Genomic DNA, 19,894 nt, shown 5'->3' on the forward strand with positions numbered 1-19,894 from the left:
CTTTTAAGACCTTTGGAGGTCTCTTGTTTTGTTGATGGAAATCAACAAAACATAATGATACAATCATACTGATGATAATAATAATTGTATTTTAACTGATTTTAATTTATTTGACCCCTTAAGAGAAACCATGCAGTGATTACAGTGCCATTTGGCTATTTTATATCAGAGTTTTCAAAGCCATTTTGTAAAAACCTTGGAACCTCTTGGACTGGAAAAAAAATACAAAAAGGAATTATAAAACTTATTACAGGTTATAGCAACTTCCATTAATAAATAAGAAAAATCCCCTCTCACCCCTGTGGGTAGGTAGTATGTGTCTTCCTCTACCAGAGGCCTGGGAGTTTGAGGGTTCTGCTCAGTATCTTAGCTGTTCCTAGCCCTGCACTCTTCTGGACAGAGAGCTCTGATGTTGTTCCTGGGATCTGTTGGAGCCACTGTCCCAGCTTAGGAGTCATATTCCCAAGTGCTCCTATAACTACCAGGATCACTTTGGCCTGTACTTTCCACACCCTCTCTATTTCCTCCTTCAGGCCCTGGTACTTCTCCAAATTCTCATACTCCTTCTTTCTGATGTTGTTTCCCTGTTGTTCTTGGGCTGAGCCTGACAGTATCCTTTCTTTCTCAGCATCCTTTAATTCAATATTATAAAGTCATATATATCCCCTCTCACCCCTATGGGTGGTATGTGTCTTCCTCAATCTCAGGTCCTCTACCAGAGCCGTGGGGGTTTGAGGGCTCTGTGCAGTATCTCAGCTGTTCCTAGCACTGCACCCTTCTGGACAGAGAGCTCTGATGTTGTTCCTGGGATCTGTTGGAGCCACTCTCCCAGCTTAGGAGTCAGAGCCCCGAGTGCTCCTACCACCACTGGGACCACTTTGGCCTTTACTTTCCACATATATACATGCATACATACATATATATAGTTCTGTGAGTTAGAAAAAAGGTTAGATAAGGAGAGATATGATTAAAGAATACTGAAAAACGAATATTTTAAGAAGTGTCAGGATTATCCATTTAAATTAAATGTAAGACATTCAGAATGGAGAGTCTGTACTTCTTTATACAATGCACAGCTAAGCTATAGAATTGTTATCATAATATGTATTTATTTATAATTTAAATTTCTAGGATTTCTTATTCACCAGCGATGCTGGTGTGATGACCATTAATTTAGATACTGTAGTTTTAGAATTGTGATGTTATAGAGTTGGAAGGGTTTTGTAAGCCAAGTCCAACGTGATGCTTAGTATAGGAATCTAAATTAAAGCTTCTGTGATAGATGGCTTTAGCCTTGGCTTGAATACATCCCCTGAAGGAAAGCCCACTATCTCTCTGGGTAATTGGTTTTACTGTCAAGCTACTCTTGAAAGAGGCACTAGGGACATGTATTGAAGATAAGGCTAAGACTAGTTGCTAATATTATATCTGTATGCCATCGAAATGGGGACTGCATAAGAATACTTGAAGGCCTGAACAAATCAGAAGTATCCATGTTTAAATGGAAAGATTAGTCTACTCTAAAAAATACAAAAGGTTTTTTAGCTAAAACTTAATACTAAAGCCTTAGTTGGTCAGTATCAGTATGCTTGTTTGTAGCCATAGTAACAATGTCACAAATCCAAACCCATCTTTTTACCTCTCTTGATATTTATTTATTCATTCATTCATTCATTCATTCATTCATTCATTCATTCATTCATTCATTCAATTTATTCATCCATCGATTCATTCATTCTATTTTTATCCCTCTGAAATCTCAGGATTCTCAGCAGCTACAGTGTTACAGTAAAAATAACAATGACTTCAAACACAGACAATCCAGAGCACAAAAAATCAAAGTAGGAGAGAAAACAATAAGAACAAGAAGCACAAGAGATTTTACTAAAATCTTGTTTGAAAAAGCTAGTATGTGTGTGTGTGGGGGGGGCAATTTGATCTCAGTGGGAAGTCTGGTTCATGGTGCTGGTGTTGCTACAAAGAAGCAGTGCCTCCTAGATGTGGCTTCTCTGACATTCTGGAAATGTGAGACAATGAGGAGTCCCTCCCTATATAATCTATCAGGCTGGGCCAATCCCTGTTGGAGAAGGCAATCCCGTAGTTATCCAGGTGTCAAAACTTGAAAGGCTTTTTGCCGGCATGTTAAACTGTATTTGGAATTTAACAGATAACCTGTGCAGGGCCCACAATATAAATGTAATATATTCCTACTATTGGGAGCCTGTTAAGACACAGGCTGCTGCACCATTCTCAGTTAACTGTAATTTCTGGATAGTCTTTAAAGGCAGTCCCGTGTAAAGTGCATTCTAGTACTTTATGTGGGTGATGATGAGAGCATGACTTACTATCACTGGGTCCTTCAGCAGCTGGTAAGGAGGCAATTGGCATACCACCTGAAACTGGGCAAAACCTCCTCTTAGCTACAGCCTCCACTCGCTGTTTAAGCAGGACCCATGAATCTGGAATGATTCCCAAATTACAAATCTGTTCCTGGGCAGGTAGTGTCTGTCCAGAAATAATACTGGCACCATAAGAGAGCCCTGATTTATGAGGAGCAACTCCACCTTGCTTAGGTTCAGTATGAAAATGTCCTTTCCCCTCCAGACTGTTACAATCTTCATGGACTGGGATAGAACATTCATTCATTCATTCATTCATTCATTCATTCATTCATTCATTCATTCATTCAATTTGTATGCTGCTCATCTCCCCCAATGGGTGACTCTGGGCAGCTCACAGACATCAACAGCATCTCTTCTCCATCCCAGGATAGTGAAGTATAGTTGTCCCCCAATGTGGAGAATGTAAACAAATCATTGTAAAAAGGGATACCATGAACTGCTACTGCTCTGGCAAAATGTCATTGTCAGATAGTAAGCAGTGATCTTTTAAACCTGTCATAAAGGGTCAAAAATTGGACAGCTGTTCAGGAGGTCCAGTCCTGGGAAAGAATCCAGAGGAAAAAAGAAAAAGAAAAAAGGATTGGAATCAATCATACCCTGGGTAGGATAGAGATTTGGAAAGCAATCTAGACTTTTGAGGGAAAAAAAGATGCTGAAAATCTGCTAGTAAATAAAGAAGAATCCTGATATATGCTTTGCTTCTCAGATTTCAATGTTTTCATTCTTTTCTCCAACAATGTACAGTATGTTAGCTTCCAGCATCTTCAGATCAACCTTGACAGGAAAGGAGCACTCTTTACATCTGAGGCTGGTAAATTACCTAAGGGTGGGTGGCTTGCTTGCTTATTTTATTTTATTTTAATTTATTTATTTATTTATTTATTTATTTATTTATTTATTTATTTGCCACTTCAATCACTGATGTAACTCTAGGCAGTTTGTTATGCATCCATTATCTCTCTCTTGGGACAGCTGCAGCTGCACTTAAGGCTGGCTGGCTGGCAACATCCCAGATTGGCTGTCGTAATTATAGAAGAATGAGAATGAGAATGAGAATAAGAATTATATAGACAATTGCAAAAGGCAACTTTACTTGGAACAGCTTACATCTTGTGATGATACTTTTAACACAATCAAGCACCAACATCTGCCTATCCCAGGTCCTTGGGAAGGACTTGATAGGTAGATAAAAATTGCAAATCAGTCTAAACATCTGGCTGACTGTAACCAACCATAATAATGGCTAAGATTATTGTAAACCACCCAGAGTCGCTCTGCAGTGAGATGGGGGTGACAAATTTGAAATACATACATACATACATACATACATACATACATACATACATACATACAAATAAATAAGAGCAGGAAAATTGAAGAAAGAGACAGAGGGGCTAATTCTGGCTGCAGAAGACCAAGCCTTAAGAACAAATGCATACAAAGCCAGAATTGAGAAGACAGCAACAGACAGCAAATGCCGCCTCTGCAAAGAAGCTGGAGAAACAGTGGACCACCTAGTCAGCTGCTGCAAGAAGATCACACAGACTGAGTACAAACAATGGCATGACAAAATAGCAACAATGGTGCATTGGAATATCTGCAGGAAATGTCATTTGCCTGCAGGCAAGAACTGGTGGGACCACAAAACAGACAAAGTAATAGAAAATGAAGAAGCTAAAGTGCTCTGTGACTTTAGAATTGAAACAGACAAGCACCTGTCACACAACATCCCAGACTTAACTATTGTTGATAAGAAAGACAAAAAAGTCTGGATAGTGGACATTGCAATGCCTGGAGACAGCAAAATAGAAGAGAAAGAACTGGAGGAAATTACAAAATACAAAGAACTGCAAATAGAAATAGAATGATTAAAAAGCAAAGATAATGCCAATAATAATAGGCAGGGCACAATCCCAGAACATCTGGAGCACCACTTGAAGACCATCGGCATTGACAAAATCACTATCAGTCAATTGCAAAAGGCAGCTTTACTTGGAACAGCTTATATCCTGTGATGATACCTTTAACACCATCAAACATCTGTCGTTCCCAGGTCCTTGGGAAGGACTCAATAAGTGGATAAAAATGACAAATCCATTGTAAACATCTGGCTGACTGTGAGACCAACAATGATGATAATATGATGTTACTCTGGGAAACAGGCAATTCATTAAGTGACCAGGCTTGTGGGAAGCCACCTTACTGCACCTGTGCTTAAGGGACTTCGTTGCCTCCTAATGTGTTCCTAGGCAAAATAAAAAGTGCTGGTCATTACCATAAAGTCCTTCTTGGCTTAGATCAAATCTATTTGAAATAATGCTTCTTTCTATTTGAACTTACATTATTGCTTACTATCTGAACTACACGTTAGGTGGCAAAGGTTATCTGGCCACAAGTGCTCATCTTTTGGCAATTCTGTTGCCTCCCAAGCTCTTTGGAAGGTGTTCTTTATTAAAGCAGCATATATTTTTGTACAGGCTCTTACCTTCTGAATTAAAATGTTAATTTTAATTGATTGTTTTAATTGCTGTTTTAAACATTTTTAATATTTTGATTTGAAAATTGATTCTTTTTTAAATTGTAAATTGCTTAGATAGTGTATAGCCAGAAGTAAGCCAAGGTTAAATAAGTTGAGAATATAGTATGTCTTGAAATAGCCAAGAAATAGATCCCAAAATATATCTGGGCAGGACTTCAAGGTGGTAGTTGTGTTCCACTGTTGCTCCCTAGCAGCTGACGTTTAAAGCTTGCTAATATAAACGCTGAAGGTTGCATATATTGGACTGGTCAGTTCTTGGTCTGCATTAGAATCTGTGTCTCCAGTGAGTTTATCAACCTCAGAGGTCAGTAAGACATGGACAATAACTATTACATTGGTAGTGATTCCAAGTCACAATACATCTGCCTCCTCAGTTCATCAGAAATTGTTCAGAGATATCTACAGACAATCACACAGCTTTGTCAGTGGGGCAAACAGAGAGACTTGAGTTGCAATTAATTAGAGCTACTAGGAATATATGTCATTGTTCTCATGTTCTAAGGTGGCTGCCAGTTGAGATTAGCTTAGGATAAGGAGAGGATAAACAAAGAAAGTTCACTGAAAGAGATACAATGCTCAGTAGTCATCCATTTTATACTTTTGCTACTGTTCCTGTAGCAGTCTGGGGAAAGTAATTTGTTGCTGGTGACACAGGTCACAAGACGACCTTGTCTTTGTCATTGTACTGCAGATATGGGGTAGACAAGCCACCAGTGATATCTGAGAAGAATTTCCAAAGATTCTCTGGCATGAAGCATGTCATTGCCCTTCCTCTGCTCATGGTGTCCAGTCTATGCTGGATTTCTAATATCCAGAGCTTATAAATATATCCAGTTCATTCATCTATATGAGGGGTGTAATTTCCACCTCTTCTTTCATGTTTTACATGTACCACTTACACCAGCAAAAAAACAACTCCTTATAATAGTTACTTAATATAAATACAGAGCAGGGAATGGATGTAAAGTCCCAAGATTTCTCTTAACTGTTTTTCTAATGTTTTCTGCTGAGTAGGTAGGCCTCAGACTGTCCCAGTTCAACTCTTTTTGTGTAGGTATTTTGTAAGATGTCAGATGCTGTCCCTTGAAGACATAAAGCCACCACAGAACTGAACCTTATACATAAATGGAATTTCTTCACATATGTGTATTCACAGGTCTATTTGGATCCTGACCTAACAAGCAAATTGTATGATATTTAAAAGCAAGGCAGTATGGAGGTGGGAGCATACTTAATAAATGGGAACAAAAAGTATTTTTCAAAAAAGAATTAATGAATAAGCACATGTTGAAAATAGATATCCTATTTGAACTTGAATTGTCAGTGGCAGATGGTCAGACTTTTAGCGAAAGCTCCAATTTTACTTGAATTCTACTCCTTGTAACCAAAGGTAAAAAGAAAGAAACCACCTTCCATACTTTGAGTAGAATAAGAGAAAGTTGTATTCTGTGTTACAAGCAGAAAACTATGTCTCTAAAGAATGTGTGCATTGCACTCTTTTTGTTGGAAATCCTATCAGAATGACATGATGGTGGAAGTAATTAGGTTCACTGAAGTACCAGAGCACTCTGCTGTTACCCTGCTCAACTCTGAGATTCATGCTGAAGGCAAAATGTTGCTTTAACTCTGTTATCTGGAGAGCTTTCTTTGCACCTACACATTGGACAAGGGATAATTTTCTCATTATTTGTCCTTCACGTTTTGCTTTCAGGTGTAAGAGTATGTCTGTTAGAAAGTTTCTGTCTCTTGTTAGGTTTGCGTTAAGTTTCATTAATAGTAATATTAAGTTTCCATGGAAACTGAGAGACCAACTGGAAGCAAAATGAAGTGATGTCCTTATCTATATTAATCAAGCGGGTGTCCTGCATGGCGACACAAGCACATAGATAATGTGGAAAAGAGCCAAAGAGCCAAAGTATGCTCATACTTACAGAGATGGGGACCCCAAATTGTGTAGACAAATTAGGTTCATCTGGACTAGTGGTACTATATCTATACTGTAAAAACCCAGCAAAGAAACAGAAGAAACCATACAGTAGTCTAGTATGGTTATCTATCTAGTAGTCATCTATTTTTTATCGCTTATATAGGGTACACCCAACCTGGGTAAATTCCGAAATATATATATCACACAGTGCATAGATATGAACTTAGCCAGCCTGAGACCCAAATGATTTAGTGATAGAGTATTTGCCTTGGTATACATAGTATATGGATTTGTTCTGTGCATCAGCATTGCTGTAATTATAACAATCAGCCTTCTTGCTGGGCCTAGAAAAGTTTGCTGTCTTGTATAGTTACAAGAAGAACAAGTAGGCCATTCCCCTATCCAGTGGGAATACAAGTAAAGAGCATAGTGCAAGATGCCAAGTTTGAAGATTAAGGAACCTTTTCCAGAGTCCAAAGGCTGCAAGGATAGTCAAAGTCAAGTCTACAACTCAGCATAGCCCACACAGTACCATTAATCTAGGAGAAAAGAGCACAGACAAGAGTCAGAACAAAGTTCAAGAGTCCAGATGAACAACTCAGAATTTGGAGTACAAAGGAAATCTATAGCTGACATTATGTATACTACCTGATTATTTTGCATCGAAAACTTTTATGCAGAGAAAGCTGAGGATCCTTCAAACTCAGCTAATTGTGTGTGTGTGTGCGCACACGCACACGTGCATGCCTTGGTCAGTGTTGACTCCTGGTGACTACCTGGAGAAGTCCCTGCAGTTTTCTTGGCAATGTTTTTGGAAGTAGATTGCCACTGTCTCCTTCCTAGGGTGGAGAGAGAGTGATGGGCCCAAAGTCACCTTTTTGGCTTTGTGCCTAAGGTAAGACTAGAACTCATGCTCTCCTGGTTTCTAGCCTGGTGTCTTGACCACTATACCAAACTGGCTATCCAGCTAATGTTTAGTCAAACACTGAATAATTTCTCTCTTTCTCTCTCTCTCTTTTCCTGTATTAGATTAGTTGTCCATTTGTTCATCACAATATTTTTACTTTGGGATTTCAGGGGAAAAAAATGCATATAGAATCAGTACTGCAGAAGTTGGAATAGGGTATTGCACAATTTGGTGGAGAAATGCAACTACTACACTGCCAATATTTTCAGGAGGCTTTTCTGGAATTATTGGCCAAATAAAGTTGTACAGGGATTCTCACGAGCAATCCAGAAAGCATAGTGAATGCAAAGCTTTAAATACAAGTTAAAAGGAAGAACAGTGCTTAATCACTTTGTATGTATCCAGCAAGCAAACAGAAAATCTTTTGTTATAGTTAAATAATTCCATTAGACTTCTGTTATTTTTTGTGGGTGGTTGAAAGTGTTCACAAAATATGATCAGAAAAATTGGCCCAGTGTGAATATATTCAGTCTGTCATTTGCTGTGGACAAGATCTAATATAAAACTATTTACTTATGGAAACTTATGGAAACCAAACCCATTCAAAATGCGAATATTCAGCTGGACATATCCATATGACTTCAAAGTGCATTTGTAGTGTATATAATACTGTTGTGCTTTCCTTGGTGGGGGTTTCCAGGCCTAACATAAATGTTTTGTTTTCCACCATACCTTGTGGATAGTGCTATTCTCTCTAGGGGTATACCAATATAAGATTCTATAGGGACTAATTTTACCTGCAAGAAAAGGTACTTCAGAATTGGAATGTGATTGGTTTATGCACTTCAACTTCCTTCTGGGAATCTGTGCATGTTCTCTCCTGTATTTTAGAAAGTATCATCCCTGTATTGCAACTAATTATAGAGCAATATTAAAAATATTGGCCCATCAAATTTAATAAGAGCACATCCAATAAGGAAGACATTGTGGGAGCTGTGACCTTGCTCTGGAAAGAATGGCATTAGATTTTGGTAAAACTAACCTATCAGTGTGCCTTTATTGACTGATTGATTGATTGATTGTTAAACGTATATGCTGCCCATCTCCCCCAATGGGTGACTTTGGGCGGCTCACAATAACAAAAAAGTAAAAAACACCAATCCTTCCAACAATGGCTAAAATCCATAAATAATTAAAATAGAAACATACATTAAAAATCCTAAAAAACCCCTGTAATTTTTAGCCTTAAAACCTTCAAGATGCTGGGGGGGGGGGGGAACCAAACCCATCACCCCACCAGCCATCTCCACAGATGTGAGCCCCCATCCGGCCCCCAGGCCTTCTGGCAGAGCCAGAATTTAACCCCTTTTCTGAAGGCCATGAGGGAGGGGGCACACCAGACCTCGGGAGGCAAGATGTTCCATAGGGTGGGAGCCACAGCAGAAAAGGCCCTCTGTCTAGATCCCACCAATCAAAAGTCCTTGACCGGTGGGGTCTGCAACCTACCCCTTCTGCTGGACCGAGTGGGGCAGGCTGAAATAACTTAATGAAATATGTAAGCTCAGCTCAGCTCCTGGGGACTACATAAATGTGTCCTTGTATTTTTCTTGCCAACAATAGAAGTGGCTTGCCATTGCTTCCTTTGGGCATATTTTTTAACTTCCCAGTTCAGCCTTGAGCTCTGGATTCATTAGGTGCTGCAATGTGTGTGTAAGAGGGTGGGGTTGTTGCAAGGTTTGGCCTTTCTTCATATTAGGAATTTATACTAAAAATGAATACAGCAGAATGCATCTACCCTTCACAATGGCATAGCACAGCAGAAGTAGGAATGCCTCTCCTGCCCACTGTCACCCATCCCAGTGATCCCTGCCCCAAACAGAGTCCCAACTCTATTTTATACCCAGCATTGGAATTACTGTGGAGACAAAGAAAACATGCATCACAATTTATAGTAATACAGGTAAATAAATACACGTCATGTTTTATGGCAGTAAAATGGTACAATCTGCCAAAGTGGATTCTGCCATGGCATGAACGGACAGCCAAAGTCTACTGACCTCTGTTATTGTCAACATATTTCTCAAATATGTACAGAAAGCATACACACACTGGAAATCTTTTAAAAAATGGCCTCACTCCCAGGCCTGGGGGTTAGGGTGGATGCCAAGCAGCAGCAGCAGCAGCAGCAGCAGCAGCAGCAGCAGCAGCAGCAGCATTATTATTATTATTATTATTATTATTATTATTATTATTATTATTTGTTTTGGGTTTTGTTTTGCTTATGAGTTATATTCATTCCTGGACTAGATGTTCAAAAGACAATTCCTATCTATGATTATGATGTTCATTGTTAATTGAGTTCAACTATCATTAATAGATTTAAATAAAGAATAAACCAAGATTTACCAATTCAGCTCTGGGTTGATTTATGAAGAATTCTCAGCAAATATTGGTAATTTAAGGTCAATGCAAGCTTTATCCCAAAGCCTAAGAATTGTCCAAATAATGCCTATACATATACATATACATACATATACATATATATACACACACACACACATATACATATACACATACACATACACACACACACACATATATATATATGGCTTTGAGCAAAGCTGTTTGCTCAAAGCAGTTTGTAAACTAACTGTTGTGAGATTTAACAGTTCGGTGCTGGGGGAAAACCTCTGTGATCATCATCATCATCATCATCATCTTCCCATGGTGCAGACAATATCATAAAAAGCAATTAAGAAAGCCTGGATTGTTGTCATTTATATTTGAGAAGGTGAATATTACTGCCTCAAAGCAGGAGTTTATGCTTGTTTAGAAACAGCTCTCAGTTTACTGGGAGAAGGGGACTTGAAGAAGCAAAAAAAAAAAAAAACCTCTTGATTTCAACCCTGTAAGTTAGCCTATTGTTGTACTGTATTGTCCATTGTTGTAAAGAAACTTTAGTTCAGTACATTAAGGGTGACTAACTCTGGATTTTTGTTGCTTTCAAATCCCATAGGATACATCTCAAGATACATACCACACAACCCAAAGTGATTCTGAAACATGTTTTGCATTTAATATAAGAAATGCCATAAATTTCTTCAGAGTCATCAGAAATTGAGTTTGATCTGAAGACTTTATAGGATAGCCTTGTGCTATTAGACAGTAAAAGAAAATTAGAACAAAATGGAATGGAAAAGAATTTACCCCTTTTTATTGTAAGAAAGATAATTTTGACTTGATAATTGGAAAAAAAAAAAGAAAGAAACTGTGAGATCTCTTCTTTCCAACCTAAAATGTGCAGTAGATCTTCATTGCTTGTAAACTATAGGTTAAATGTGAAATACATTGTGATTGAGCTCAGTGGGTCAAGCACTAAACTACTAGGAAGGAAGTAGATGTTGATGCTAAACATACATTGCTACACATAATTTGTCATAGCAGGTGACCACAAATAGCCAGAGTATGACCGAATCATTCCTGGGTTCTTAGCTACTCTACCTGGGATTCTGCTCTATTAATGCCAGATGACTTGTGGCAATCAAATAATTTTTATAGCTGGCTGGATCCTACATTTGGGGGGGGAAAATGCCTCAAGGGCTACAGACCCAGTGGCAATGTTCTTTTCAAAGTTATATATATATGGCATAACTCTCTAGAGCGAATACTGTTCACTGCAACAGACATGATGGTTCTTGTCTCTTTTTGCAACAGCAGTAATGCTAAGTTCTTAAGAGTGTGCTGAAATCTGTCCTTCAATTTTCAAAATGTTCTTTCCACATGAAAGAAATACTGCCATTGACTCAAGTCCATGTTAGAACTTCACTAGGTGAATAGCAACCTGCACGAAGTTAGAACATATTGTAGATAACTATTCAATAAAGTTGATAAAATTCTGGCTCTAATTAAGTGAATGCCAAATGTCTTATCTCTATATGATTGTGCAGATGTAATAATTTTCCAAAATATTGCAACTTAGTAAATGTGAATTGAAGTTATATTGCTATTTGTAAAACTTCAATTCATATTTACTATATTAAGACCTTACTTCCTAAGGTCTTTAATCATTTAACAAATGTTGATGTATTATTTACATTGAAATACCTATGTACCATTTTTAATTTTGCAGTAGTTGAACCAGCCCAGAAAGTTGCAGTGGAACTGGGAAATAAATCTGATACAAATTTTCCAGAAGAAATAATGAAGCTACCTTGAATGTTAGAGATCTGGTTGAACAGAACGATAACTAGTAGAAATTAGCAGCAGAGGAAATAGCATCCTCAGATAGTAAGGTAAATAGATATAGACTGATTATTAACAAGTCATTGTTGATGCTGATCAACCCACATAGATTGTTTTTCTCCATGACAATCTGTCCCTGACCTGGTCTTTCAGTTCTTCTAACAGTCCACTCATTGCCACTGTAACTGAGTCCATCCACCTTGCTGCTGGTCATCATCTTCTTCTCTTTCCTTCCACCTTTCCCAGCATTACAGACCTCTCCAGAGAGCCAGATCTTTGCATAATGTGTCCAAAGTAGGATAATTTGAGCCTGGTCATTTCTGCCTCAGTTGAGGACTCTGGATTGATTTATTCAATGATTCATTTGTTTGTTTTCTCATCTGTCCATGGTATTTTCAAGAGATCCAAGGAAAAGATGGAAGCTTCTGATAGATTACATGGACCCATATGAAAATCAGAATTGGGGACCTCAATACAGAGGGTGTTTGCCCCAAAGAGTAGAGAGGGAAGGAATAAAAATTAGATGAAGTATAAAAAGCTATGGAGTTGTGGGTTCAAGGGACACACAGAGATACACACATGAGGTAGAAAGGAGATGAGTTGAAATTTAACCTAGAGAGCAATAAGTAGGAGAAGGAAAACAGGCAAATTGTTAGTTCAGTAGGAGGCAGCCTGGGGAGATAAAAGAAATAAGGGACAACCCTTTCAAGTTAAAGGAGGGAGGGAGAATGATTACTCATGATTAAGAAGTAAAAGGCTTGTATCCCTGCACCACTGTATGCAGCTGGCATTTCACTCCCTGCAGCTTATAAGGGGACTGTGCTGTTTGGGGGGCTGCAAAAAATTCAGATTAGCTGGCATGCTCAGTCAATGGGAGGGATAGAAAGTTTTACCAGTGATGAGCTCTCAGTGAATTTGGCTATGGGTGGATTTAGCTTACAGTGCCAGAGAATGAGAAGCAGACTGCATTCAGATAGGATAAAGTGGAGGATGACCAGCAGGGATCAAACAACTGTGAAGAAAGTGAGACAGACTGCTACATGAGAATTTTGCAAAGATAGCTATGCTCCTTGGTGAACATCTTTACTAAGGAGGCTTGGTTTGTTATAGGATGTATTATGCTTTTAAAATATACTGTACCTTTAAGGAGACTGCTCAGAATGGCTGTCTCTGAGCAAAGTTGTTATTCGGTTCAACAGTTTACTGTAGTTCAGAGTTATTTCTTGAATACTTGAATACTATTTGAATTTGATCCATGAAGGAAAGATGTCAATTGTTCCTTAGATCCCTCTTGGCAGCAGTCTTATTTAAAGTGACTATGATAAGAGACAATAGGACCCTACTTGGAAATCTCTTGGTGAATCAGCTCCTTGACTAGCTACTGGGTTAAAACAGGAGCTACCCAGAAAAGAATAGACTAAGAAAAAGCTACAAAAATAAAGCATACAGTTAAATCTAATTGAAAGCCACAATCATAAAAACATCAGAGGGGCATAAGAATTTCTCCATGAGAATTATGGTATGTATAAGTGGGCATCTTTGTGACCACTTATACAGGTGTTTCTTCACTTTTGCCACATGTGCATTTTCTGACAGAACCACAGAGACCACTTTCCATGTATGTTCCTGCAATGTTACTCCTCCTCCGCAAATTTGATCCATATTTCCAGAAGGGAGAAGTCAACAATAAAATCTCTACCATGATTACTATTTTTTATATATATAGATTACTGATTATCCACCCAGAAAAACCAGCAAAATTAATGAGGTGGTGGAAGGTGGAGAACTATGTTAGACTGTGGCAGCCAAAAATCAAAAGGTGTCTGGTAGCACCTTTTCAAATGAACATTTTTATTAAAACATATACGTTTTGTGAAGTGTAGCTCACTTCATCAGATGAGTGAAATGATTAAACTGATGTGGGATTTAAATAGGGATAAGGCAGAGAGTGAAAAGAAAAGGTGGTTATGTGATGTAGGTTACACGTGAGACTGATTACAAGTATCTCATCAATTAGCAAATGTAACGTGTTTAAAACCCATTGTGTCTGTTAAAGTTCTTCTGAAATCTTTTCATGCATGTGACTTCAGCAGTCTCTTGCTCTTTGATGCGGGTATCGTTTCATTGTTCTAAAACAGCAACCTTGAAATCTGTAATCAAATGTCCTAGGAGATTAAAATGCTTAACTATTACTTACTGAAGTTTCTCACAAGCATTACTTCACAAGGCATTAAATGATTTCACAAGCAACAGGAAACAACAGAGTGATGCTAACATGGAAAGCAGACCCCACAACAAACCCAGATGCCTACTTTGCCCTCACATTTATACCAACAGCACCAGCACTGGCTCCAACAACTTCACACACAAGATTAAAAGTGCCTTCACACGCTCTTCCTCTAAGGTGCTCTATGCCATCATTTCCAGGAATGCCCCTCTGGATTTAACAAGCCAAGTCCTGCACATAAGAATTTACAGACACAGGTTTGACATCAGGATTCAGAAGAAAGATAAATATGAGAACATTTTATCCTCCCAAACACTTGATTGCGTATTTTGAGATTGCTGTTTTAGAACAATGAAACAGCATCAGTATTGCAAAATGAGACTCTGCTGAACTCACATCAAAGGCTTCAGACTATCTCAGGTCTTCACAAACACAAAGGGTGTTTAACACATTACAGTGGCTAATTGATGAGGGACTTGTAATCTGTCTCACATATAACCTACATCTGCATAACCACCCTTTCTCCCCCCACCACACCTCATCCGTATTTAATTACTACATCAACTTTAATAGCTCCATGTGTCTGAAGTAAAAGCTACAATTGATGAAATCTTATCCCTTTTTCATAAAATCTGCTTGTCTAAAAATCTGCTATCAGACTCCTGATTTTGGGGAAGGAGAGAGAAACCTATTTTTCCTCCCTCTCAGTGATCCTGAACAGTGTCTCTGAAAAGGGAACAAAGCAATGATGCTTGTCTTTCTTAGCAACATTTCCTACAATAAAAAATCCCTGCTGCGAAAGAGGAGGCGGCTTAGGAAGTCAACACCTGATACCATAGCCCCCATTGTTAATTGCAGTGATAAAAGCATTATTGAGCAAGATTTCTAAGGGGAAAAAAAAGGAGATACGACTTCCTCTTTCCCCCAGTGACCCACTGTTATCATGGAAAGGCAAAAAACAGCAACTGAAATGAAACACTCTAGCCTGAACTTTCAAAATCAGGGTATGATAACAGAAATTTGTACCCATTCACAGCTATAAAAAACTACTGTTTCTAGAGGGCATAAATGGAACACTAATATATCTCTATTGGGGGAGATGGGCAGCATACAAATTTAATAATAAACATAAGAATTGGGCATATTTACACTTACCATTTAAGCTGTCGCTGTCCTGGGCTCATGCCAGTCTGACCATAAATTGGCTTAAGAAAATCCTGTCTGGATTCAAATGTTTTGGCAACAACTTGCCAGGTATTTAGCTTGGATTGCAGGCTTCCAATCCTTTCACTGGGCAGTTCCCTTGCTGTTGTGTCCTCCTTCCTTTCTGTTCCAGCAGAGCAATGGTAAATTGTAGTCCTCCCTCTGGGTGAGTTTTCCTGGATTTACATACTAGTTTGTGGGCTTTGACTATCCGGGAACACCTTGTTTTTCAGGTGACTGGAATTACAGTAAAGCCCTTGGACATTTAAAAAAAAAAAAAAAAACCTGCTTTGAAGCCTTCTCTATGCTAAGGGAAGATCATAACCATCATGCTATTTTAGCAGTGGTGACAATGGGAGGTACAGAAAATCAGACTGCCTGATAAAAATTGGCTCAGGTGGAAGGGAAGTCCTTCTTTTGAAAAATAGCTAATGAACTACATACAACCCACTGAAGTGTTCTAGCTCAAACAAATAGGAACCCCTGAGGTGACATCACAGGAAAAAATATAGTTTAGAAGTGATCGAGACTGTAACCCAAGATCATTTTGAAAGTGAATGTGGGATTAGTAAAGGCAATGTGATCCATTTCTGCCCATCAAAAATGTTTGCCTGACCATTTGGGCAAGAGGACAACCAGATAGTACAGACAAGCCCATTATCTACTCTGTTGGCTTTGCGCACAACAGATTTAACCAAAAGGAAAAGAAAAAAATTAACAGAAGGACATTTCAAATTTCTTTTCTTTGAAGCATGACATCTCTTTCTGATGTCCCTCTACGGCAGTCATCTATAAAGGCATGAGCTTGGTAAATACAGTGTCTTCAAGATATCGCGTTGAAAAGTCTGACAGCTGACTCAATCCTTTGCCATTCTCAGGCTGTTCTGGTTCACTGAATGAATCTATGGAGAAAGAGCTATTGAAGCAGAGGTCAGTCTGGTGCTGTCATTATTTTTACTGCATGTTTCACCACCGTAGTTGTGGAGTATGAAATTCTTCCTGAGACTGGCAGAAGCTATGTATGTAAATAATGTTTTGTACTTTTCCAGGTAGGTCAGGTGACAATACAGTAAGTAGCATGGGATGATCACCAAAAAACTCAAATTCTTTAGCTTTAAAATTGTCTGGTATGAAGTTTCATCAGATGTCACAGAAGAAAAGAATAACATGAAGCAAAACAGGGAGATGTGGGCAAAGAATAAAATAAACAAGGGCTTCATGGAAATGTCTTTTGAGTTGCTGTATCTTTGGAGCAGAAGGAAGTTCAAAAACACTGAGTCAAACTGGAAATAAGAATAGGCATAATATAACATTACTGAAATTCTGTAATGGCTTCAGCCAGAAATAAAGAGGTAGATAAGACATGACAAATTGGATGAACAAAGACCATAAACTTATTTACACCAAGGAGATCTGCAATAAAACTAGCCATATCAGCCATATCATATTATTGGGCTTAGCTAAGGCATGGTCCTGAGTCAAAAGACAGCTTCTCAAGTTCCATGACCTAAATCTGTAGCCTACAAAGTCCTGAAAGTCAGTCAAAAGTCTCTCTTTGCCTTCTTGGTGCTTCAGAAACAGTTCACAGATGACTTATGCCCATGCTCCCTATTCACATTGCCCCACCCTGTTGTGACCAACCTAACTAAATTAGGTAGGAAAAAAGCCACCCCTTTAGGCAATAACCACTGAGTGTTGCTGGGAGTTGGGTGGCATATCAATATAATAAATTATTGTTGGGGAAGGCTACAAAACTGTACATGTCTTACCTTACCTAGATGCCAGATGACTCCAGAAATTGCTTCTAAGTTCATTCTTCCTCTTCTAATGTCTGAGGATACTGAAAGATGATACTAGGTTTAGAAGTTCTGCTTACTTACATTTCCCTTCCTTTTTCAGATGTCTCTCTTCACTTTCTGTTCATCAGTAGCCATTATTCTTCTTTCATTCCTCTGCTAATACTTTTGGTGATGAATTAGGTCTTTATTTCTTGACGAACAATTCATTTTTAAAAATAAATCCCCAAAATTCATTCTGTGCAAGCTCAACCATCAACAGTAGCAATATCAGCCTTTGTGAAATCAGTGTAAGCCTGATATCAGCCGCCCTGGGTGTGGGGGGGAGTAGAGGGACACACACAATGGCCTTCCACATGGATGGACAATATGACTCCATGTTATCAGGAGATTAACTCTGTGGACAATTTAAGCTTTACTGTACTTTTATAATACACTAGGGTGACCCATAACCTCAAGGTTTGAGGCCACTTCTTTTCAAGTCCTTAAGTAAATGAGGTGATTCATTCCCCCTTTAATTTTATTTAAATCCGTTTCCCAATATTTATCTATTTATTATGACTGCAACATTCATAAATGTGACTGCGGAGGCTAACATCAGGTTAAATAGTCCCAAAACACCAAGAAAACAGAGGCAAACATAGTGCATATGAGGTCAATCTCTTTCAAAACAAATAATAAGCTCACCTAGTACCCTGGCCCAGTGCCTGATCAATAGCTGCTGCAATATCAATCCCATTGCTTCAGCTTTGACAGCTGTGGCATCTCGCTGTGGTTCATGCTTTGAAACAGGTGAGGACAATCTAGTTCTCAAATTTTAAAATGGTCTTCACTGAAATCAAAGACCAGCTGCAATGCTTACTGAGTCAATGACTATCAAGCTGGAACTGCCAAGACCAATTGCATCAGTAAGCTGAGTTGAATTATGGAGGATGGCCAAAGTGCATACTTATAGAATGACAACCTCAGGCAGTATTGGCAGTGGCCTTTCCGTTGTTGTATCTTTCATTCCAAATCAATGAAGCCAGTGATATAGGCAGCTAGCCAGTCTCATTTCTTCCACCTCAGTCTCTCTTTCAAAATGCAATTTTCTTTTCTTTTCTTTTCTTTTTTTGTTGGCCCACAGCATGAGTTAGATATGAACGGCAGTTTAGAACAGGTATTTGTACATTGCTTCACAAATAGTTAACTTCTGCCACTTTCACTGCCTTCCAGGCACTGTCTTTTCTTGAAGGACAATTCTTCTTGAGGTTCTTCTCTGTTTAAGTTCTAATGGGGTCTCTAGGTATCATTGCCTTCTCTATTTCTCTATTCCATTTATTCTGATCTCTTATTTAAATCTCACCATTACACCATTAGTAAGCTTATGGAAAAACAAAGTGTTTAACAAAACAAAGCCATTAAAGTGGCTACCGTAAAATGTAGAATAACCCTGAAAGGGAATTAAACAGCTTTAAGGAAATAAGGCTATTTAGGCTATTGTTCATGACAGCTAAAACCTATTGGGGAAATATCCCAATGAAACAACCAACAAACTGGGGAGAGTTAACATGTGCATCTCTATTCCATTAAAAAAAAACAACAACAACAAATGGCACTTCCACAGGAAGGAAAGAGGCAGAAACAAGAACAGAATATATTATGTTTCCAGTATACATATTATTTAACTAATTTTCATGTAATTAATAAAGAATAGCTAAGCAAGGTTACACAATAAAGATGCTACATTTGTTCTTTGAAAGGATTCCTTACAGCTGCATACTGCATACATGTTTTTATCTTCAGAGCTAGTACGAACTGGTTTTTACCAGCTGGAGACTCTGGTGGCCATGCCTAGGCATTGGGTCATCTAGAGTTTAGTTCAGAATATGTCTTCAAGGTCAACTAGTTATTTCCTGCTACTATCTATATATTTTACTTTCTTCAGATTTTTCCCTTTGTTACCCAAGTTCCCTCAACAGTATTATTTCTGCTATTAGAAGTAATGTGCCACCTAATATAAAAAGGTGAAGAATAGGGTGCTATTGCGGACTTCTTATTGGCCTCTGATTGGCTGTTACAGGAACAGAATATTGGACTAGATAGGTCTTTGGCTGGATCCAGCATGGCTGTGCTAATTGTTACTATGCTAAAAGTTGCAAATAATGCCTTTCAGAAAGGATGATTTGTGGAATAAGACAAGAGAAGTATTTAGAGACATTTCTATCTGGTGAGATCCAAATTATCAGAACTGTGGTGTAACAATATTAGAAGTCTGAAACAACAATAAGCAAGTGACTTTTAGTAGTTAAAGGGCAACCATTACCCAGTGGGCTTACACTTACAAGTTTGCTTACAAAGGCAGACTATAATCTGTGAGCTTAATAAATGGAAGTAGATATACAAATACTTGAAGAACAAAATGAACTCTGAGAATTAAGGAAGTAATGAAATGCAAAAGAAAATAGAATCAGTTTAAAAGACTCATGGAATCTTTCTACCTCCCCAAGTCATATCTGAAAAACAAAGGCACCCTCCATGATAGATTAAGGTCATCATATAATTAACAAAAAGAGAGAGAGAGAGAGACAGAATGGAGGAAAGATGTTGACATCATAAGTTCTGGGGGATATAAGCCAAACCAATGAAAAGAGAAGCTCTTCTTTCCATTT

General features: G+C 38.3%; 1 long non-coding RNA gene across 1 annotated transcript in view; it reads right to left on the reverse strand.

The window, feature by feature from the left end:
• Positions 1-18,104, reverse strand: part of LOC148214132 (uncharacterized) — a 49,534-nt gene extending 31,430 nt beyond the window's left edge. Inside the window, exons 1-3 of the long non-coding RNA XR_015798363.1 lie at positions 17,931-18,104; positions 17,222-17,287; positions 15,400-16,730 (exon numbers count right to left, since the gene is read on the reverse strand). This is a non-coding gene — a long non-coding RNA (uncharacterized LOC148214132). The remainder of the gene's footprint in view (positions 1-15,399; positions 16,731-17,221; positions 17,288-17,930) is intronic.
• Between the last annotated feature and the right edge of the window lie 1,790 nt (positions 18,105-19,894).

Source organism: Python bivittatus, unplaced genomic scaffold, assembly GCF_059951505.1.
Source record: "Python bivittatus isolate LINGU-HERP-01145 unplaced genomic scaffold, Pbiv_v1 ctg000700_np1212, whole genome shotgun sequence".
Lineage (NCBI taxonomy): Eukaryota > Metazoa > Chordata > Lepidosauria > Squamata > Pythonidae > Python > Python bivittatus.